At 40.8% G+C, this 13,225-nt stretch overlaps 1 pseudogene; it reads left to right on the forward strand.

Annotated features, from left to right (window-relative positions):
• The first annotated feature begins 181 nt into the window (after positions 1 to 181).
• On the forward strand, positions 182 to 12,866 carry LOC139184918 (large ribosomal subunit protein eL28 pseudogene; annotated as a pseudogene).
• The last annotated feature ends 359 nt before the right edge of the window (positions 12,867 to 13,225 follow it).

Below are 13,225 nucleotides of genomic sequence, written 5' to 3' on the forward strand. Positions count from 1 at the left end.
GTAATTCAATTCAAATTACAAACTCTTAATAATCTTTATTGATTTAATTTTCTCTCTTGGTGTTAGTTGGGAGTTTATCCCTTTTTATTTGTCTCTGTATGTGGCAGAGTCAAGCTGGGAACTTCACGGGGGTGGGGGGAGAGGCGAGCGGAGGGGCTGCTAACAGGAAAGAGCTGCTAAAGGAGATTGGCTGTAATACCCCCAAGCAGTGGGGGAGGAGAGAGACCTGTGGATGTGTTTCTATTTAAATGAGAGAATGTCATATCCCTTGGTTACCTGAGCTTAAGGATGTCCAAACTAACCCCAGGAAAGAAAATCATCAAGTTCCAACTAGTTGAACAAATAGTTAAAATTACAGTCAACAGATCTTTGCTAGGGTTTGTTAATATCCCATGTGATGTTACAGGATTATATGAAGAATGACATGGAATTTAATGGCCAATTTGTCCTTTAACTTGCTACCTTTGTATGCAGCTTCACCACAGTCCTAACTTTCAACAGATGCTCAAGAAGGGATGGGAAAGATAGAATTTTACTGTATAAGTAGCGTTGGATGAAATTAGAAAATGTCAAAGGGAGACAGAACACAATCTGAGAATGCTTTCATGGTTTACATGTTAGTTATCTACTGCTGTGTAACACATTACAAGACTTAGCAGCATAATGCAATCAACGTCTATTATGTCTCGGTTTCTGTTTGCAGGAATCCTTACATGGCTTAGCTGCAAGCCTCCACCACAGCTTCTCTTACAAGACTGCAATTAAAGTGTGGGCTGGGAATGCAATCTTGTCTGAAGACTCAACAGAGAATTGTTGTTCAGCTGATCAATCATGTCTGACTCTTTGCAACCACATGGACTGCAGCACACCAGGCCTCCCTATCCTTCACCATCTCCCAGTTTGCTCAAACTATTGTCCATTGATTCGGTGATGCCATCCAACCATCTTGTCCTCTGCTGTCTCCTTCTCCTCCTGCCTTCAATCTTTCCCAGCATCAGGTCCTTTTCTAATGAGTTGGCTCCTTGCATCAGGCTCTTTGCATCTCCAATATGTGCCTAGTACTGGAGCTTCCCCTTTAGCATCAGTCCTTCCAATGAATATTCAGAGTTGATTTCCTTTAGGATGGACTGGTTGGATCTCCTTGCAGTCCGAGGGACTCTCAGGAGTTTTCTCCAACACCACAGTTCAAAAGCATTAATTCTTCGGTGTTCAGCCTTCTTTATGATCTAGCTCTCACATCCATACATGACTACTGGAAAGACCATAGCTTTGACTATACAGACTTTTGTCAGCAAAGTAATGTCTCTGCTTTTTAATACGCTGTCTAGGTTTGTGTGGTTATTGGCAGGACTCAGTCCTCCCCCAGTGTCTTACCCCATAGGCCTCTTCATAAGGCTTCTCACAGCATGGTGTCTGACTTCAGGCAGAGCCAGTAAGAGAGGGCATTTACTATGGAAGCTAGGGTCTCTTTGCAACTTAATCTTGGAAGTGACATCTTAGCATTTCTTCTGCATCCTATTTACAGAAGTGAGTGTGTAGTTTCAACCTATATTCAGGAGAAGGGAGTGCATAAAGTCATGAATATCAGAAGGTTGGGGTCAATGAGGGTCATCTTAAAGGCTGTGCCTCACAGTTAACTATAGTTTTTCCCATTTCAAAGGAAAATTGAACCACTGTTAGTTTATGTAAATTATTTGTGTATTGATAGAAGTTACTGATTAGTTGAAGAAAATGCCATTTCTGAACTAAGATTATTATTATGTTGGAGCATGCTCTGATAATTGCTTGAAATCTTTCTATCTTCTGAGTTTTCTGTCCCTTTCAGTAAATATTGTCCTTTGTTTTATCCTTTACCAAGGTTGACAACCTGCTCGTTAGCCTGAATCCTATGTCCCTAAACCTTTACATCATTCTCCTGTATTAAATATAATCTATTCTTGTTTTTTTTAAAGCACAGTTTTAAAAGATGAAAAACTAAAAATATGGATAAAAAATTAAAAATTCTGACAAATTAATTCAGAATGAGGTTTTGGCAAATAATAACTTTTTAATGCCTTTATCTCTTCGAGTCATAACTGTATTTTGTTATGGAATTTCCCTATAGGCTCCTCATTCTTCAAGTTCTCAAGTCCTTAGATGTCACCTTCTCAAAATGGTCTTTCTTGACCATCCTCCTTAAATAGTCCCCCCACCCCCTCTGTTTTTTCTTCCCCTCACATCATCCAGTTTATAACTTCCTAACACTTCCCATTACTAAGAGTATCCCACCTCATTTCCATGTTTGATTATTATCTCTCTCCTCTCACTAGAATTTAAGCTCAGTGAAGACATTGTCTTTTTAAAAAAATTAATTAATTTATTTTAATTGGAGGATAATTACTTTACAATATTGTGATGGTTTTTGCCATACATCAACATGAGTTAGCCACAGGTACACATGTGTCCCCCCATCCTGAACCCCCTCCCATCTCCCTCCCCACCTCATCCCTCTGAGTTGTCCTAGAGCACCAGCTTTGAGTGCCCTGCTTCATGCATCAAACTTGCACTGGTTATCTGTTTTACATATGGTAATACACATGTTTCAGTGCTATTCTTTCAAATAATCCCACCCTTGCCTTCTCCCGCAGAGTCCAAAAGTCTGTTCTTTACATCTGTGTCTCTTTTGCTGCCTTGCATTTAAGATCATTGTTATTGTCTTTCTAAATTCCATATATATGCGTTAATACAGTATTGGTTTATGCATTTATACAGTATTGTTACTATCTTTCTAAATTCCATATATATGCATTAATACAGTATTGATTTATGCATTTATACAGTATTGGTGCTTCTCTTTGTGACTTACTTCACTCTGTATAAAAGGCTCCAGTTTCATCCACCTCATTAGAACTGACTCAAATTTATGTTCCTTTTCATAGCTGAGTATTATTCCATTGTGTATCTGTACCACAACTTCCTTATCCATTCATCTGTGGATGGAAATCTAGGTTTGCTTCTATGTCCTGGCTATTGTGAACAGTGCTGCAGTGAGTATTGGGGTACATGTGTCTCTTTCAGTTCTGGTTTCCTTGGCATGTATGCCCGGCAGTGGGATTGCTGGGTCTTATGGCAGTTCTATTCCCACTTTTTTAAGGAATCTTCACACTGTTCTCCATAGTGGCTGTACCAGTTTGCATTCCCACCAACACTGTAATAGGGTTCCCTTTTCTCCACACCCTCTCCAGCATTTATGGTTTGTAGACTTTTTGATGGCAGCCATTCTGACTGGAATGACATGATACCTCATTGTGGTTTTGATTTGCATTTCTCTAATAATGAGTGGTGTCTATCACCTTTTAATGTGTTTATTAGCTATCTGTTTGTCTTCTTTGGAGAAATGTCTGTTTAGTTCTTTTGCTCACTTTTTGATTGGGTTGTTCATTTTTCTTGTATTGAACTGCATGAGCTGTTTGTATATTTTGGAGATTAATTCTTTGTCAGTTGTTTCATTTGCTATTATTTTCTCCCATTCTGAAGGCTGCCTTTTCATCTTGCTTATTGTTTCCTTCATTGTGCAAAAGCTTTTTAGTTAGGTCCCATTTGTTTATTTTTGTTTTTATTTCCATTACTCTGGGAGGTGGGTCATGGAGGAACTTGCTGTGATTTATGTCAGAGAGTGTTCTGCCTATATTTTCCTCTAAGAGTTTTATAGTTTCTGGTCTTACATTTAGATCTTTAGTCCATTTTGAGTTTATTTTTAACATGGCCTCTTTGTTTACTGTTATATCATCATTGTGTGTGCTAAGTCACTTGAGTCGTGCATGACTCTTTGTGACCCTATGGACTATATATAGCCCACCAGCTCCTCTGTCCAGGGATTCTCCAGGCAAGAATACTGGAATGGGTTGCCATGCCCTCCTCCAGGGGATCTTCCTGACTTAGGGATTGAAATTGCATCTTCTATGGCTCTTGCATTGCAGGCAGATTCTTTACCACTGAGCCACCAGGGAAGCTCTATATCATCAATACTTAGTTCTTATCTCATAGGAGGAACTCAAGAAATATTTGTTGAATGAATGAATATGGGATTTTAGGAACTGGAGCAGGAACAGGGAGAACTGTTTTTACCCAGGCAAGCCTTTAGGTATTCCTTCCATCACACCTATAGCCTTCAACTTTGTGTTGAGTTTGTTTGACTCAGATAGTTCTAGACTGGGCTGTAATGTGTTCAGTTGACAGGACTGGACCTATGAGTCTGAGAAGTTCAGCTGTAATGTGGTGTTAATAATAGCTGTTACGGTTAGGAGGCTCAAAAAAGTGTACTTAGAATGCCTTCTAGCCTTAAAAGCTATGAATCTATGATTCTTGTTTTGACCAAATAATTTAAAAAAAAAGAAAGAAAATGTAAAGCTTTGGCAGAAGGAGCCACTCAACTTTGTAATCCAAGTGTCTTCTGATTTTTACAGTGATGGTTCCTGCTATTAGGTATGATGACCATATTCTGGAGACCTTTGAATTATTGTGGAACAGTATAGAAAATGACAGAGAATATAAGCAAAGCTCAGGCTTCCCAGGTGGTGCTAGTAGTAAAGAACCTGCCAGCCAGTGCAGGACACATAAGAGATGTGGGTTCAATCCCTGGGTTGGGAAGATCCCATGGAGGAGGGCATGGCAACCCACTCCAGTATTCTTGCCTGGAAAATCCCCATGGACAGAGAGGAGCCTGGCAGGCTACAGTCCATAGGGTTTCAAAGAATTGGCCATGACTGAAGCGGCTTAGTATGCATGTACAAGCAAACCACAGGGAACCACATTCCAATAAATCTGTAGAGGAAAATTACTTCCAGTTGAAGTTTAAAAAAACCTGTCGAGAATGGTCCTGCCCTGAATAGAGCATTTTAAATTAAAAAAAAAAAAATCTTATGCTTTCCTTGCTTTGGTTTCGTTTTCACCCAATGTGGAGCGTGACTTGATAGTCCTGTATTGTGTTTTAATATAGCTCATCACCGTGTTTCTTTTCCATTGCAGCAAAGTGAGTTGAAAGCTTGAAGGATTTCTCCTGCAATAATTCCCCAGATCTCATTCCTGGTCAGCACCGTGCAGCTCATTTCCATTAAGCAGATAGTCCTCCTTTTTCTTCTTTGCTTCCAGACTCATAATTCTGTGCTTATCTGCACTGAACTTCATTTGCATTTATTAGCTGGGTAGGTACTTGAAATGTCTAAAACCCTTTTATCTGCCTGCTTTGTTTCTCATTATTTGCTGTCTCTTCCAATTTAGTATTAACTACAAACTTGAAATGTTTCTTCTGAAACTGTTGTTCAAATTCTTTGCATACCGATGTAGGGCCTGAAACTGATGTCTGCTGGGATCCCAGTCAGTAACCTGGTTCTGCTTTGAAAAAATTTAACTTCTCACTTTTTACTTTTCTTGCTTGACTGACTGAGGTATGACCTGTTAATGTACGTTTGTTCATATGGTGTTTTGTTGGACATTTGAACCACTGAGCCTCTCCACTATGGTAGATGGAGGTCTGAGGAGCAACACATGACCAGGCAGGGGCTGCCTGACCTCATGAAGCGCACAGACTGTTTTGAGCAGAGATGTCTATGTTGTCCATAACATTTTTCCCTCTACTCAATCCCAACAATTTTCCTGAACTTCAGTTTTTTTAGGATTTGGGCCTTCATTCAGTAATTAATACAAGATGACATTCTAAAACTCAGAATTATTTTAAAAAGCCATTGTTTACTCTATTTTTTCCTTTACAAAGGCCCATGGGAAAACTTACTTTCAGATTTCAGCATCAGAAATAATTCTTCTGAACCACTGATTTGTTTTTAATTATACATTGTGATTGGAGATTATCTTCTACCCACCTTTCTGTGTTGTCTGCCAAGTAACTTGCAGGCACATTTGTATTTCACTCCCAGAAAATGCACCAGATGTTACTGCAGACCTTTAAATATTACTTTCACTAGGGATTTTAGCCTGTCTCTTCTTGGCTTTCATACAATAGCCTCATAATCTCTGTCATCCACCATCTAGAATTCCTGCATTAGCTGTAAGAAAACTGAAGTCTAATTCCTTTTATGTATTTTTCCAAATTATCCAAGATCTTTCCCAGAACATGACAAATTAGAAGTAAATAAATTATTTATATGAGGCTGGGGGGCTGTTTGAGGCATGGGTTTGGATCACTTAACTTTCCCAAACTGGTGTTCTGTGATAAGCCTGAACAATACGAATAGCTGTGGGAACTTGAATAAGTCACATGCATGTGTGTACACGCTCAGTAACTCAGTCATGTCCAACTGTTTGTGACCCCATAAAGTGTAGCCTTCCAGGCTCCTTTGTCCATGAAATTTTCCAGGCAAGAATACTGGAGCAAGTTGCCATGCCCTCCTCCAGGGGATCTTCCCTACCCAGGGATCAAACCCGAGTCTTCTGTGTCTCCTGCATTAGCAACAGATTCTTTACCACTGAGCTGCCTGGGAAGCCTCTTAAGAAGTAAGACCGGGCAGCAAACCAGCCGTGAGCGTCCTCTGTGAAAGGGCTAAGGGAGAGAGGCAAAGGCAGGCTGTTAGGGCCACCCAGAGGAAGATGCCAAACAAACTTTGGGAGCAGTTGAAGAGGTGGAAAGAAGGGCATGTGAGTGGCATTTAGAAGAGCAGGAAGGAGTTAGTCAGGAGGGCACTTTTTTTTTTTTTTTTTTTTGCCTGGAAACTGCATTTGCCAACATACTAAGACATGAAAGACTAGTGCCTGTTCAGGGGAGCAGTAGTATTTTTATCTCTTTGGGTTATGGAGTGGGTGGAAAGTGAGACAGGAGGGTCCCCAGAGACTGCATATTGAAGGGTTGTGTGTGCTCTGATGAGACATTTGGACCTCATTCCACAGATCACAGTGATCCACTGAGGGAGTTTAAATGATGTGAGCAAAAGAGAACAGATTTGAAATTTAGAAAGAGAGCCCTCTTACATTAGCATGGTTGATATATTCTAGAGGTTAGATAAAAAAATCAGGGCAGTTTTTCATTTCACCCCTAGAAGTGTGTAGGAGTTACCTAGACTTCTGATGTGAATGAACTGGTGAAGAGTGGCAGTGCCATTCACTATGAAAGAGAATGCAGGGTAGGGGCAGCTTGTAAGAGAAAATGAAGTCTCTGTTGTCAACAGATTGAGTCTGACTATTAGGGCTATTAGGATACTTATGTTGGGATGATCCAGACTGTTTGAAATAATAGCCAATACTTACTGAATATGTAAGTAAAATGCCAGTTGTTTTAACTGCATTACCTCATCTAACCCTTGGGATCAGCTCTATTATCCTATTTCTAGATAAGAAAATGAAGCCTGGAAAGATTAAGTACCTTGTTTAATACCATAGAGCTGGGAAGGGGCTGAATTCCAAATCCCACTTTTAACTACAATTATGTTCTGATTGGAGCTTATGAGAGAGGTTGAGATGAACATGTACAGTTGGCATGTTATATTCACAATGACATGGCTGAAGATGGAAGCCTGGGAAATACCAATATATTTGGGTCCAGCAGAAGAAGAGTGGCTTGTTAAGGATGCAAAAAGCAGAGGAAACAGGGGAAGGAAGAACATGGAGAGAGAGTATTATATCAGGAACACTGGCACCACCAGACTCTGGCAGTGTCATTGTAGGCAATCTATATGTATCTCTGAGCCTTTGCTGATTTTCTCTGTGAAATGGAGATAATGTTACTATGAACGCTTCTCTTGTGTATTCATCAAGATGCATTTATCAAGCATTTGATCTACTGTGTGGCACATAGCAAGTGCTCAGTAAATGGTGGTGGTTTCGTCGCCAAGTCATGTCCAACTCTTTTGACCCCCTGGACTGTAGCCTGCCAGGCTCCTCTGTCCATGGGATTCTCCACTCAAGAGTACTGGAGTGGGTTGCTATTTTCTTCTTCATTGTGTGGCACATAGTAAGTGCTCAGTAAATGGCAGCTACTGCTATTACAATGAAAAAAATTTAAGCAATGGAAGAGTTTTAAGAAAGAGTAGCCATTACTTTTAAATGCTGCAGGCAATCACATTAGTAAGGGAGACTGTAACTTGTGGGACAGAAACACAGAGAGCAGAATCCAAGAGTTTTGGTAACTATGAAAACAGCAAGAAAAAATTTCCCTCAGTTATGCATCTGCTATTAATTTTACATTACAGAGAACAAATACCTTGGTATCAGTTTTCTTCAAAATCAATTGCAGTGAATTCTGTGAATTATGAATGCCAATACAAATGAAATGAAACATCGATCATTTATAATTACTTGAAAATAACACTGCATTGAAAAAGTGTTAAAGCAGTCTCACTATGCAGAGTATTAAAACTTGCTGTACATGTATTAATCAAGAAGAGGATTTGGCAAAGGACAAAGGCAAGTATAGTTTAGGATTTAAATTTTCCTTTGTTATAGGGTTCTCTTCTGACTCCTTCTTTATGGTATCATTTTACAAAAGTAAGGAGGTTCAGGACCCCTCCCCAAATCAAAAGAGGCATTCATATTTGAGTGACCATTTTACTCCTGATAGAGTCCTTGACATTGGATACTTTGCTTTAACTCCTCATCACACATTTTCTCATCTGTGAAAACCAAAGGATACATTTTAGATTTGTATATAAAATTTCTCAATTGGCAGATCATAGCAGCTAGTTAGCAAAAATACAATGTAGGCCAAACAAATCATATTTGTGGACAGAATTTCGTTCCCAGACCACCGATTTGAAAATATGGTTTACACAAATTCTGAGATTTTAGTTAGAAAGGATTTAGAGAGCCTCTGTGTGCTTAGCCTGCAAAATGATGCCAGACTTGGCATAGATAAAGGGGTGGCTCTTTATATCTCCCACTGCCACAACCATGTCTGTGCATCTGCAATGGATGGTCGTGCGGAACTGCTACAGCTTCTTGATCAAGACAACAAACAGACATACAGCACGGAAACCCAATAATCTGAAGGCCCGCAACTCTTCCTGCTACGATGGGCTCATTCACTACAAGAGGGTGGGAGTGTAGCTGGTGACAGACAGCAAAGTGGTCATGGTGGTGTAGCGGAGATCCAGCCAGAGCACACTGGCCACTTCTTGAGGTGGACCACCATCAACAAGAATGCCGGGGCCACCCTTAGCAGCATCTGGCATAAGAACAAGTACTGCACGGATTTGTGCATGGCCGTCATCTGCCGAGTCAGGGCTATCCAGTGCAACTAGAAGCCTGTAATGGTGAAGAAGTGGACACCGGACACCACTATCCCTCCACCCCCAGCCTTGAACCACCACAAGAGCTCCTGAGTGAATTTTTATTTTCTTCCCCAAAGAAATAAAGCTGTCAGCAGACTTTCCTCAACCAAAAAAAAAAAAAGATAAAGGGGTGTACTGAAGATGTTTCAGGCAAAGCTTTTTGCCTCAAGGGAACTATAACCTTCTTGGAAAGACAAGATTTACCAATGGGAAACTTAGAATACAGAGTTCTGAAAGAAGGGCTTTCCTTATATACTTAAGAGACCTGAATCTTAGAAAGACCTAGTGAGTAGCAGAGTTGATTCTTGAACCAGTCTTTCTGAGCCCTCCCCAAGGTATATTCCATAGATGGTGTGTTTTCTGGTGATAGTGATGCTGTTGAGAGTTCAGAGGGAGAGAGGGGTTTGGGACTGAGATCTTCATCAAGGACATATGGGTAGAGTACGGGAGGGTGAGAGGCTTAAGGGGAAAACATGGAATAAAAGCAAAAGTAATACCAAATCAAGAGTGAAGAGTAAATATGGTGTATTAAGGTATATCAACTGGAATCAGTCAGGTAACAGGAATCATATCACTGTTTGGCAGGGAGAATGTGCTATAAAGTGTTACTGGCCAGGTATTGCTAAGTCACTTCAGTAGTGTCCAACTCTGTGCAACCCCATAGATGGCAGCCCACCAGGTTCCCGTCCCTGGGATTCTCCAGGCAAGAACACTGGAGTGGGTTGCCATTTCCTTCTCCAGTGCATGAAAGTGAAAAGTGAAAGTGAAGTCGCTCAGTCATGTCCAACTCTTTGCACCCCCATGGACTGCAGCCTACCAGGCTCCTCCGTCCATGGGATTTTCCATGCAAGAGTACTGGAGTGGGGTGCCATTGCCTTCTCCTAGAGAACTAAAAGGGCATAAGAGGATAAAGAAGTATCCTAGAGGCAGTAAACACAGGAAGCAGCAATTGCCTCCGGGATTGCGGAACAAACAGAAGTTGGTATTATTAGAGTTTAGAGGAGTGTTTAGAGGAGTGGCCCCAGGAAGGCAGGACTCAAACCTCAGAAGAGCTACTGCTGCTTGTATCTCTGAGGGAGAATGATAAGTTGGCTCTGGGAGTCTAAAAAAAAAAAAAAAAAAAGCAAACTGGAACTGCTATTGCAACTGAAACCAACTAGTTGCTCCTTCCAGGTTAAAGAAGTCTTCGAGATGTTGACAGAAGTAGAGAGAAATAGGAAAGAACAAGATTCTTTCCCTTTCCCAGTCCTTTTCCCTAATGCCTGTTATTGTCAGAGCCCTGCTAGGAAGACAGAAATATGAATTCTGTTCCAGTTCAGCACCAAGTTGAGAAGGATGAGTGAGAGGCTGAGAGATGAATGCTTCTGCATAAACAGCATATGCAGCACAATGGGGCAGCAGCAAGAAACTTGATGGAGGGAGATGCTCTTGTTGGGTGTGGGAGGAGATAAGGCTGAGGGATTGACAGGGACTGGTGATGGACAGCTCCGAATGTTGAGAAGCAATATTCAGATTTGAATTTCATGAGATACTTACAGACTAGGAGGAAAGACAGGATTCTGAATCATGATCGCATTATAGTCATTCACTTGTGTTCTCTTAACAAAGGCATTGTGAAGAGATAGCTAGATGAATGTTGGTTTTAAGGGGATAGGCTCTTTCTCAGGAGCCTCTGGAAGAAAGTTGTCACAAGGTAAGTGCTGAGGCATGGGAGGGAGTCTTTGGCTAGCTGAGAGACATTGCTGTAATTCACAAGGTAGAATTTAATGTCATGCTCCCCTTATTCTGCACATTAGCATGTACAGTTTTCCATACTAGCCTGTTGGCTTCCAAATAGAGAAATTGTATCACATTCACATTTGTGTATCCTGGGCACAGAAGATTGCCTGAAACATAGTAAGTCCTGAATAAATTTTAAGTAGTTCTACCATGCTCACAGAAAACTAGTCAATCTAATCACACTAGGACCACAGCCTTGTCTAACTCAATGAAACTAAGCCATGCCCATGGGGCAACCCAAGATGGGCGGGTCATGGTGGAGAGATTTGACAGAATGTGGTCCACTGGAGAAAGGAATGGCAAACCACTTCAGTATTCTTGCCTTGAGAACCCCATGAACAGTATGAAAAGGCAAAATGATAGGATACTAAAAGAGGAACTCCCCGGGTCGCTAGGTGCCCAATATGCTACTGGAGATCAGTGGAGAAATAACTCCAGAAAGAATGAAGGGATGGAGCCAAAACAAAAACAATACCCAGCTGTGGATGTGACTGGTGATAGAAGCCAGGTCCAAAGCTGTAAAGAGCAATATTGCATAGGAACCTGGAACGTCAGGTCCATGAATCAAGGCAAATTGGAAGTGGTCAAACAGGAGATGGCAAGAGTGAATGTTGATATTCTAGGAATCAGAAAACCAAAATGGACTGGAATGGGTGAATTTAACTCAGATGACCATTAAATCTACTACTGCAGGCAGGAATCCCTTAGACGAAATGGAGTAGCCATCATGGTCAACAAAAGAGTCCAGATTGCAGTACTTGAATGCAATCTCAAAAATGACAGAATGATCTCTGTTCATTTCAAAGGCAAACCATTCAATATCACAGTAATCCAAGTCTATGCCCCAACCAGTAACGCTGAAGAAGCTGAAGTTGAATGGTTCTATGAAGACCTACAAGACCTTTTAGAACTAACACCCAAAAAAGATGTCCTTTTCATTATAGGGGACTGGATTGCAAAAGTAGGAAGTCAAGAAACACCTGGAGTAACAGGCAAATTTGGTCTCAGAATACGGAATGAAGCAGGGCAAAGACTAATAGAGTTTTGCCAAGAAAATGCACTGGTCATAACAAACACCCTCTTCCAACAATACAAGAGAAGACTCTATACATGGACATCATCAGATGGTCAACACCAAAATCAGATTGATTATATTCTTTGCAGCCAACAAAAACAAGACCAGGAGCTGACTGTGGCTCAGACCATGAACCCCTTATTGCCAAATTCAGACTGAAATTGAAGAAAGTAGGGAAAACCACTAGACCATTCAGGTATGACCTAAATCAAATCCCTTATGATTATACAGTGGAAGTGAGAAATAGATTTAAGGGCCTAGATCTGATAGATAAGTGCCTGATGAACTATAGAATGAGATTTGTGACATTGTACAGGAGACAGGGATCAAGACAATTCCCATAGAAAAGAAATGCAAAAGAGCAAAATGGCTGTCTGGGGAGGCCTCACAAATAGCTGTGAAAAGAAGAGAAGCGAAAAGCAAAGGAGAAAAGGAAAGATATAAACATCTGAATGCAGAGTTCCAAAGAATAGCAAGAAGAGATAAGAAAGCCTTCTTCAGCGATCATGCAAAGAAATAGAGGAAAACAACAGAATGGGAAAGACTAGGGATCTCTTCAAGAAAATCAGAGATACCAAAGGAACATTTCATGCAAAGATGAGCTCGATAAAGGACAGAAATGGACCTAACAGAAGCAGAAGATATTAAGAAGAGATGGCAAGAATACACAGAAGAACTGTACAAAAAAGATCTTCACGACCCAGATAATCACAATGGTGTGATCACTGACCTAGAGCCAGACATCCTGGAATGTGAAGTCAAATGGGCCTTAGAAAGCATCACTATGAACAAAGCTAGTGGAGGTGATGGAATTCCAGTTGAGCTATTCCAAATCCTGAAAGATGATGCTGTGAAAGTGCTGCACTCAATATGCCAGCAAATTTGGAAAACTCAGCAGTGGCCACAGGACTGGAAAAGGTCAGTTTTCATTCCAATCCCAAAGAAAGGCAATGCCAAAGAATGCTCAAACTACCGCACAATTGCACTCATCTCACACGCTAGTAAAGTAATGCTCAAAATTCTCCAAGCCAGGCTTCAGCAATATGTGAACAGTGAACTTCCTGATGTTCAAGCTGGTTTTAGAAAAGGCAGAGGAACCAGAGATCAAATTGCCAAC

The sequence above is a fragment of the Bos indicus genome, chromosome 9 (assembly GCF_029378745.1).
Source record: "Bos indicus isolate NIAB-ARS_2022 breed Sahiwal x Tharparkar chromosome 9, NIAB-ARS_B.indTharparkar_mat_pri_1.0, whole genome shotgun sequence".
NCBI classification, from domain to species: Eukaryota; Metazoa; Chordata; class Mammalia; order Artiodactyla; family Bovidae; genus Bos; species Bos indicus.